This window comes from Rhinopithecus bieti, unplaced genomic scaffold, assembly GCF_001698545.2.
Source record: "Rhinopithecus bieti isolate Rb0 unplaced genomic scaffold, ASM169854v2 scaffold_3878, whole genome shotgun sequence".
NCBI lineage: Eukaryota > Metazoa > Chordata > Mammalia > Primates > Cercopithecidae > Rhinopithecus > Rhinopithecus bieti.
In genome coordinates, this window is record NW_016805059.1 from 721,746 (window position 1) to 729,917 (window position 8,172).

Genomic DNA, 8,172 nt, shown 5'->3' on the forward strand with positions numbered 1-8,172 from the left:
TGAACTTGTTATTATGCCAAATCATTTTTAATAGATTTATGAGGACCGGAAACATCAATTTACTGTGGTAAACAAAATACTTTATATCTAGAAGTCATCTGAAATAGTAACAGTCCAAAATAAATTGAAAAATGCACTATACAATCTATAGGAATAATTCAAATTAGGAGACAACAAAAAGGGTATGTTTGCTGCCCAAATCCTAAATGGTCTATTCCTAATTAGTGGTAGAACAGGATCTGTGTAATGTGAATTGGTCAGGCATGTAAGTGGTGAGATCCTAATGAAATGCCTATTAGCTGCAGAATAAAGATAATATTATGCTGGAAGCTTCTATCTGATACTGACTGAAACATTTCTAGAATAACACCCATTTTTTGAAGAATATTCTTTGGCCATTGAAGTTTTCTTTTAATTAAACAGGATTTTTTTCTTTGAATATTTAAACACCAAAAACCATTTATTTCAAGATATACTGGAAAAAAACCAACATTCTTATCAGTGACAGATATGAAAGAAAGAAGGGCTAATTGAAACTGTATTACTGAAGGAATATTTATCTTAAAACTTAATGGACTCAAAAGCAAAGATACACATCAAAAGAGTCATTTAATACTTCCTATTCAGACTCAAAAGAAACTGAGTATAGAGTTGGAAAGTCAGAGCATTTGAATGTCTGCTTATTTTTCTATTCACAATTTTCTCACATGACTTTAATCCCTTTTGGGAAGATGACTTTGAATAACCCTTTTGTTATTTTAATTTAGTAAGTTTGAAATGGAAAATTGAAATGGAAGACTTACTTTTAAAACTCAAGAGGTTTGGGGGGGTTTTTTTTTATTCTAAGGAATTTTAAAAATATAACCTTTACCTTACAAAAAGCAGACATATGATATAAATCCAAATGTTTTATAATACTGCCCTAAGGATTCAGGTAGTTTTACATATAAAGCACTCTATTTTGGTGAAAGTCTTGGGTCAAGTGCAAATAGAGTATAGAGTATGCTTGTTATCACTGGGGTTTATGACAGCATAACAGAGATGCTCAGACTTTAGTTGTGTTTCTCACTGTCACCATTCGAGTAGGGGCTGTTGTATTGAGACAGGCTCATGGACCATTTCAGCTCAGTGGTCTATGCAGGCAGAAGGCCTAGATGTCTCCTGAAAAAGATACTTTAACCCTAAATATAGGTCAACATTCCTTACTTCTTAATACTTTTTCTCTCACCTAATTAAGTAAACCACTGTTAAATCTATTACCAAACAATGCCACTTCAGATTTCAGATTTTAAAATTCATTGCCTAGTGAATCAAGCTTTCTCTCTGTTGTAAAAGCATATCTATGAGACTGAAAATTTTACTAGGACCCCAGCTATGTTTAGCGTGACACTTTGTACATAGTAGGTTCTTAATAAATGTATGCCAATTGGCGATTTTGTGATTTGGTTAAGAATGAAAAACCGTTTTTGCTTTATCTGAAATTTTGCCTAATGTAGGAACTGCTTATTTGTTTGCTTTCTCCTATAGTGTGCCTTCATATTCTCAACCAAATTGAAAGATTAGTTATAGCATTTGAGTTTGATTAAATAGTAAGCAATCTTGCTAAACCTCAAAGTCTTTTGTAATATGAATTCTCATAAAACATGATGTCAATATCACAATTTTGGAACAAAATCACAAGCTGATAAAGAAGAGTTCAAAATGATGACACAATTGTTTTATCAAATCATCCATTAAATGTCAGTTTTTCTAAGTTTAAAATATCAATTTTGAGACATTAAAATGTTACATGAAATGCTTCATAGATATGAATGCCCTTCAGAGAAAATTCAAAAAGTAGCAATACCATTTTTTATTTCATTCATAAAATACTTTCTGCTGATTTTAAGAATATTTCTCTAAGTGTAAATTTAGTATTTCCAAGAATGAAAGGACTTTAAAATACAATCTAGAAAAAAAATGGACCTAGCTACTTTTGTCTGAGCTATTGATAACTGTCTTTGCAGCTTGGAATCATTTAGAAGATATATTGCTCCTGGTATGTCAGGTCACCTAGATATACAAGTTCTGTTAATCAGTCATATTTTTATAATCGGGCTTCACAGGTATTATAACACATATGACATATTCTTATAATGAGCATGATTTTATGACATGATTGTAGATTAATAACATCTATAAACTATCTAAGACTTTAAAATACACATTGACGATACTGAATCAGACTGAAAGTAACTTTTTTCATAAGTCAGAACTTCTGTAAGACATTTTTTTCCTCAATTAGCTCATTCATTTGACTCTCAGTTGTTAGTCTACTGTTCACTTTTTAAACAAAGTTAGCAAAATGTTTTCATGACCATATCTTTTCAAGAACTATTGTTTGAACATATTTAGCCAAAGGTAGACAAATAGGATAATTCATAAACATTATAATACTGTTCTGTTGAAAACTGTGATTCATTAGGACAAGACATTTATTAATTTGAATTTCATAGCTACTTTCAAAACAAGAATTGGAGGAATCTGATGACATTCTTACTGAGAGACAATTCAGAATATATGTATTTACTTTCTATTGAACATATCAGAAAAAAATGTTACACTAAATAATAAAAATGATGCCCAGAAATCTTGATTTTCTCCAAAATCATAGCAAAAATAAAAAATAAAAAAGCAATCAGCAGAAAAACATTCCAAAGGCAAAGCAAAGTTCTTCTCTGGGCTTCCCATCTAAGAAGACACATGATAAATTATAGTTATTTTTCATTAGGTTGGTGCAGAAGTAATTGCTGTTTTTGCCACTACTTTCAATGGCAAAACTACAGGTACTTTTGTGCCAATCTAATAGGTTAATGTAGGTGACAATGTTTAGTTTCGCCTAATTCATATGTTAATGATCTACCTGATGCACTGGGGATCAAGGCACACTACAATCATCAGATCCACTCCAGCGTCTTGACTACTTATTTCTTAGAATATATTTACAAATACACTAAAAATTAGTGTAATACCGTGTGGTCAACTAAGATACTGTTATTAATAGTATTTCCTGTTAAAATTCTGGAATCCAGCAATTTCATGTTACATGCACACATTGTTCTACCAAAAGCACACAGATAATTTAAGCAATTCTATAGAAAATGCAAATCAAATACAAATCGAATTGCCTCAATTAGCCCCTTTGTGTGGACTTTGGAGATGAACGCCAGGTAATGATGATCTCCACCCTCATAAGCAATATCTACATTTGAGCAAATTTTACCAAAGTAGAAGAGGGAACACAGGCAAGCCATACAGACTTTTAAAATAAACCACATAATTTCCCATCATCTGTAATACTGATCTGAATGCTGGTCCAGAGAAGAACATGATGCAATGCAAAAGGAAAACAAAGGGGTTGACAATCATTTCTGTCAAGATGGCCCCAGGAAAGAGTTACAAGTCTTTCTCAGGAATAACTGCACCTTGATTTTCTACCTTTTCCCCAAATCTACATGCTGCTTTTCACGAAATTTAAACTCTCTCTCTCTATATATGTATACATATATACATATATGTGTGTGTATATATATATCCTATATATATATGTGTGTGTATCCCATACAGCTAAGCCAAGGAAGACTGTGTATTTTTTTTTTTTTTGACATGAAGTCTCATTCTTATCCCCCAGGCTGGAGTGCAATGGCATGATCTCGGCTCACTGCAACCTCCGCCTCCCAGCTTCAAGCAATTCTCCTGCCTCAGCCTCCCTAGTAGCTGGGATTACAGGAGCCCGCCACCACGCCTGGCTAATTTTGTATTTTAGTAGAGACGGGGTTTCACCATGTTGGCCAGGCTGGTCTTGAACTCCTGACCTCAGGTGATCCGCCCGCCTTGGCCTCCCAAAGTGCTGGGATTACAGGCGTGAGCCATTGTGCCTGGCTGGAAGACTTTGTATTTTGAAGCTACATGTTAAATCAAATACAATCATTCTTTAAGCAAGCATAATAAAGTGAAATGAAATTATTCAGGATGACATTGAGACGAGCAGGCTGGTTGGTTCCCTGTTTTAATATGGGCTGGGGAAAAAGGATAAAAGCCCCTCACTCAAGCTCTAGCTTATCTAACTCTCAGCCGATCAGTAACAAAAAACCCAAGAAGCTCTTAATTGTAAGTTTTTATTTCAGAAGGTTAGGGACTTCCCTGGAGCCACTGCATGCACAGTTAGAATTAAACTCCAACCTATAGTTACCCCTTTCTTGTTTTAATGCTAAAAATAGTTCCCCGGGGGGAAGATTTAAAATGCTAATGCTACATATGATATATGTAGCATGTAGCATGTTGTGCCACCACCCAAGCTCTAGAAAGTCCTGACAGAATCCTTCCCCATAGAAAGATCCTATAAAAGTAACATACACACTACCCTCATGGAGCATTCCTTTCCCTTTCTCAGTGATGTGTCCCTTGTGCACAAGCTAATAAACTTTATTTTTGTAGCTATAACTGGTAGTTTCTCTTGATTTCCATCCTGGGAGACTGCAAGCACCCAGTGCACCAGTAACAACATCTGCCATCACATTTTGATGAGGAGAAAAATGATGCCTATAGTTTCATCTGGTGCATACTTTGACTTCTCTGTGTTTCTTAAGAAGTCAAGTTTCTTTGAACTTAGCTATTTAAATCTCTTTCCATGGTTTTGTATTATTAATAGGCATATCAGTTCAACTAATAATTCACAGAAAATAACAGTGTGTCATATTAATATCCACTCAAAGAGTCAAAGGAAAAATACGCTCATTGTTTAGCATTGTTGAAGAAATATTTCACATAAACTAAGCATGCCTGAATAATAAAGTTGTGTCATACCAATAAAGATTTTCACAGAGCTTAATTCTGTTGACTTAATACTTCTTATTCATTTGGCTAAAGATAATGGGTTTTGCTTATATATTAATTTTATTTTACACAAAGACTACATCGTATATCACATATATGAAATTTAAAATTAATGGTAAATACTTGAATAAAGTCAATAAAATATTTCTCTAGACATTCCTTTGCACATTAAGCTTTACTAAAATGTCAGGTTTCAGTTTTGGATTAAAAAAATTTGTATTCAAACTCAATTCCATGAAGTAATGAATCAAGTGAGCATAAAATATTTTTCGAATCATTAAAATCAGATGCATGAGGTAATCATGACATTTTATATAAAACCTCACAGTGTTTCCTTGTTCCTCGTTTTTATTAAACTACCAATAACATTAGGTTGCTTCTAAAGGGTACACTTAATAAATAATTTACAGAAAAGTAGTTGATTGTTTTCATAGAAAATTTTTATATATGTTAATTTATCATTTTAAATAAAACTATTTTAAAATATTAAGATTCACATTAAACTGTACTTCTAACACTGAAATGATGTGATTTCTCAGCTTCTTAAAAATGTAAATGGTATTTATTAACAATTACAACTATAAGGCTTTTTTGTGTGTGTTTTGTTTTGTTTTTGAGACGGAGTTTTGCTCTTGTTGCCCAGACTGGAGTGCAATGGCGCGATATTGGCTCACCGTAATCTCCGTCTCCCAGGTTCAAGCTAGTCTCCTGCCTCAGCCTCCAGAGTAGTTGGGATTACAGGCACGCGCCACCACGTTGGGCTAATTTTGTATTTTTAGTAGAGACGGGGTTTCTACATGTTGGTCAAGTTGGTCTCGAACTCCTGACTTCAGGTGATCCACCCGCCTCCGCCTCCCAAAGTGCTGAGATTACAGGCGTGAGCCACTGCGCCCGGACAGTTTTGTTTTTTGAGACAAAGTCTCGCTCTGTCGCCCAGGCTGAAGCTCAGTGGCGTGATCTCGGCTCACTGTAATATCCGCCTCCCGTTTCAAGTAATTCTCCTGCCTCAGCCTCCCCGGTAGCTGGGATTACAGGCACCTGCCAACGCGCCAAACTAATTTTTGTATTTTTAGTAGAGACAGGGTTTCACCATGCTGGTCAGGCTGGTCTCAAATTCCTGACCTCAGTTGATTCACCTGCTTCAGTCTTTCAAAGTGCTGGGATTACAGGTGTGCGCCACCACGCCCCACCTATAACTGTTTGTTTGTTTGTTTGTTTGTTTGTTTTTGAGATGGAGTCTCACTCTGTCGCCTAGGCTGGAGTGCAATGGCACCGTCTCCACTCACTGCAATCTCCACCTCCTGGGTTCAAGTGATTCTCCTGCCTCAGCATCCCGAGTAGCTGGGATTACAGGCGCCCACCACCATGCCTGGCTATTTTTTGTATTTTTAGTAGAGATGGGGTTTCACCATGTTGGCCAGACTGCTCTTGAATTCCTGACCTCGTGATCCACCTGCCTTGGCCTCCCGAAGTGCTGGGATTACAGGCGTGAGCCACCGCGCCTGGCCCACTATAAGTATTTTTAACAGTTTATGGTTTTCAAATGATTAGTACTAGAATGAATCTTAAAAATCTAAAAATTTTACAATCTAAGCAATTTATTATAGAATCAAGATTCAAAAAGATTACCTTTCCCAAGTTAGCATAACTCATTAGCCCATAGAAGAACCAAGAATAACACCTGGATATCCAAATTTTCAATAGACGTGTATATACACTAAACCATAAAAATCCTCAGCATAGAGTTTAAAATGTTTTAGTAAAACAAAAAAGTCACTTAACAATATTATAAAATTTGGAGCAATCCAGTAAATATCTACGTATAATTTATAAGTAAATTGAGGCTTGAATAAATTAGAGGCCGTCGCAGCATTTTAATCCACCAGAAGTAAAGCTAAGTCTCAGAGTTCTCTTTGGCATTTTGAAATTACTCTCAAATGTGATAAAACTAGACTCATGTTATATAAGTTCGTTTTCATACTATTATAAAGAACTGGATAAGACTGGGTAATTTATAAAAGGAAGAGTTTGACTCACTCACAGTTCAGCATGGCTGGGGAGGACTCATTTAACTTAAAATGACAGCGAAAAGCAAAGGGGAAGCAATGTACCATCTTCACAAGGTGGCAGGACGAAGTGCCGAGCAAAGGGTGAGAGCCACTTAAAAAACCATCAGATCTCATGGGAACTCACTCACTATCAGGAGAACAGCATGGGGAAAACCACTTCCATGAATCAATTACCTCCCCCTGGACTCTCCCTTGACACATGGAGATTACGGGGATTATAGGGATTACAATTCAAGATGAGATTTGGGTGGTGATCCAAAGGCTAACCATATCACATGCTAATGCTTGTAGTATTCACAGAATCATATCTTTTGGTAATTTTTATGCTTAAAAAGAGATGACTTTAAAGTTCGCAATGCAAATGTTATTTCCATATGTTCTCATTCCCTTATGAATGGTAAATGACATAATTAATGGAATGCCTACTCATTATACCTTATGTATTAACTATATGTGCACGTATATGCATACAATGTGAATTGATAATGTAGAGGAAGAGCAAGTGATACCCCTATGATCCCATCTTTCATTTTAATAGTGTTATTTATTTATTTATTTATTTATTTATTTATTTATTTTCTGAGACGGAGTCTTGCTCTGTCACCCAGGCTGGAGTGCAGTGGCAGGATCTCAGCTCACTGCAAGCTCTGCCTCCTGGGTTCACGCCATTCTCCTGCCTCAGCCTTCAGAGTAGCTGGGACTACAGGCACCCGCCACCACGCCCGGCTAATTTTTTGTATTTTAGTAGAGACGGGGTTTCACCATGTTAGCCAGGATGTTCTCGATCTCCTGACCTCGTGATCCGCCCGCCTCGGCCTCCCGAAGTGCTGGGATTACAGGTGTGAGCCACTGCGCCCGGCCAATAGTGTTATTTTAATAGTGTTGTTCAATTGGTGCATTCAAGATCTATCACGAACATCTTGATCACGATCAAAACATTTGAAAAGTATATCATATTTTTGTGGCTGAGATAGAAAATTAGGTTGATCGAAATTAGATGAATTTGTGATGAAAATATCAATCATATTTTAAAAACATTGAATATTTCTTTGTATACAAATGTTGATTTCAACAGAAGCTGCTGTTATACCACTGATTATATACTTATTTCCATTATGTCTAGTATTTCAGTCAACAATTTGGATGAAGATATACATGACAAATATTTCAAATTTGCAGATATTACTATTGTATATGATAGAACCAGTATTTCAATGTTATGGGATTA

The 8,172-nt window shown here is 35.7% G+C and overlaps 1 protein-coding gene across 6 annotated transcripts in view; it reads right to left on the reverse strand.

Moving 5' to 3' along the window:
- The window catches only part of GRIA2 (glutamate ionotropic receptor AMPA type subunit 2), a 150,460-nt gene that overhangs the window by 4,549 nt on the left and 137,739 nt on the right, over nucleotides 1-8,172 (reverse strand). The gene's annotated exons all lie outside the window — the stretch shown is intronic.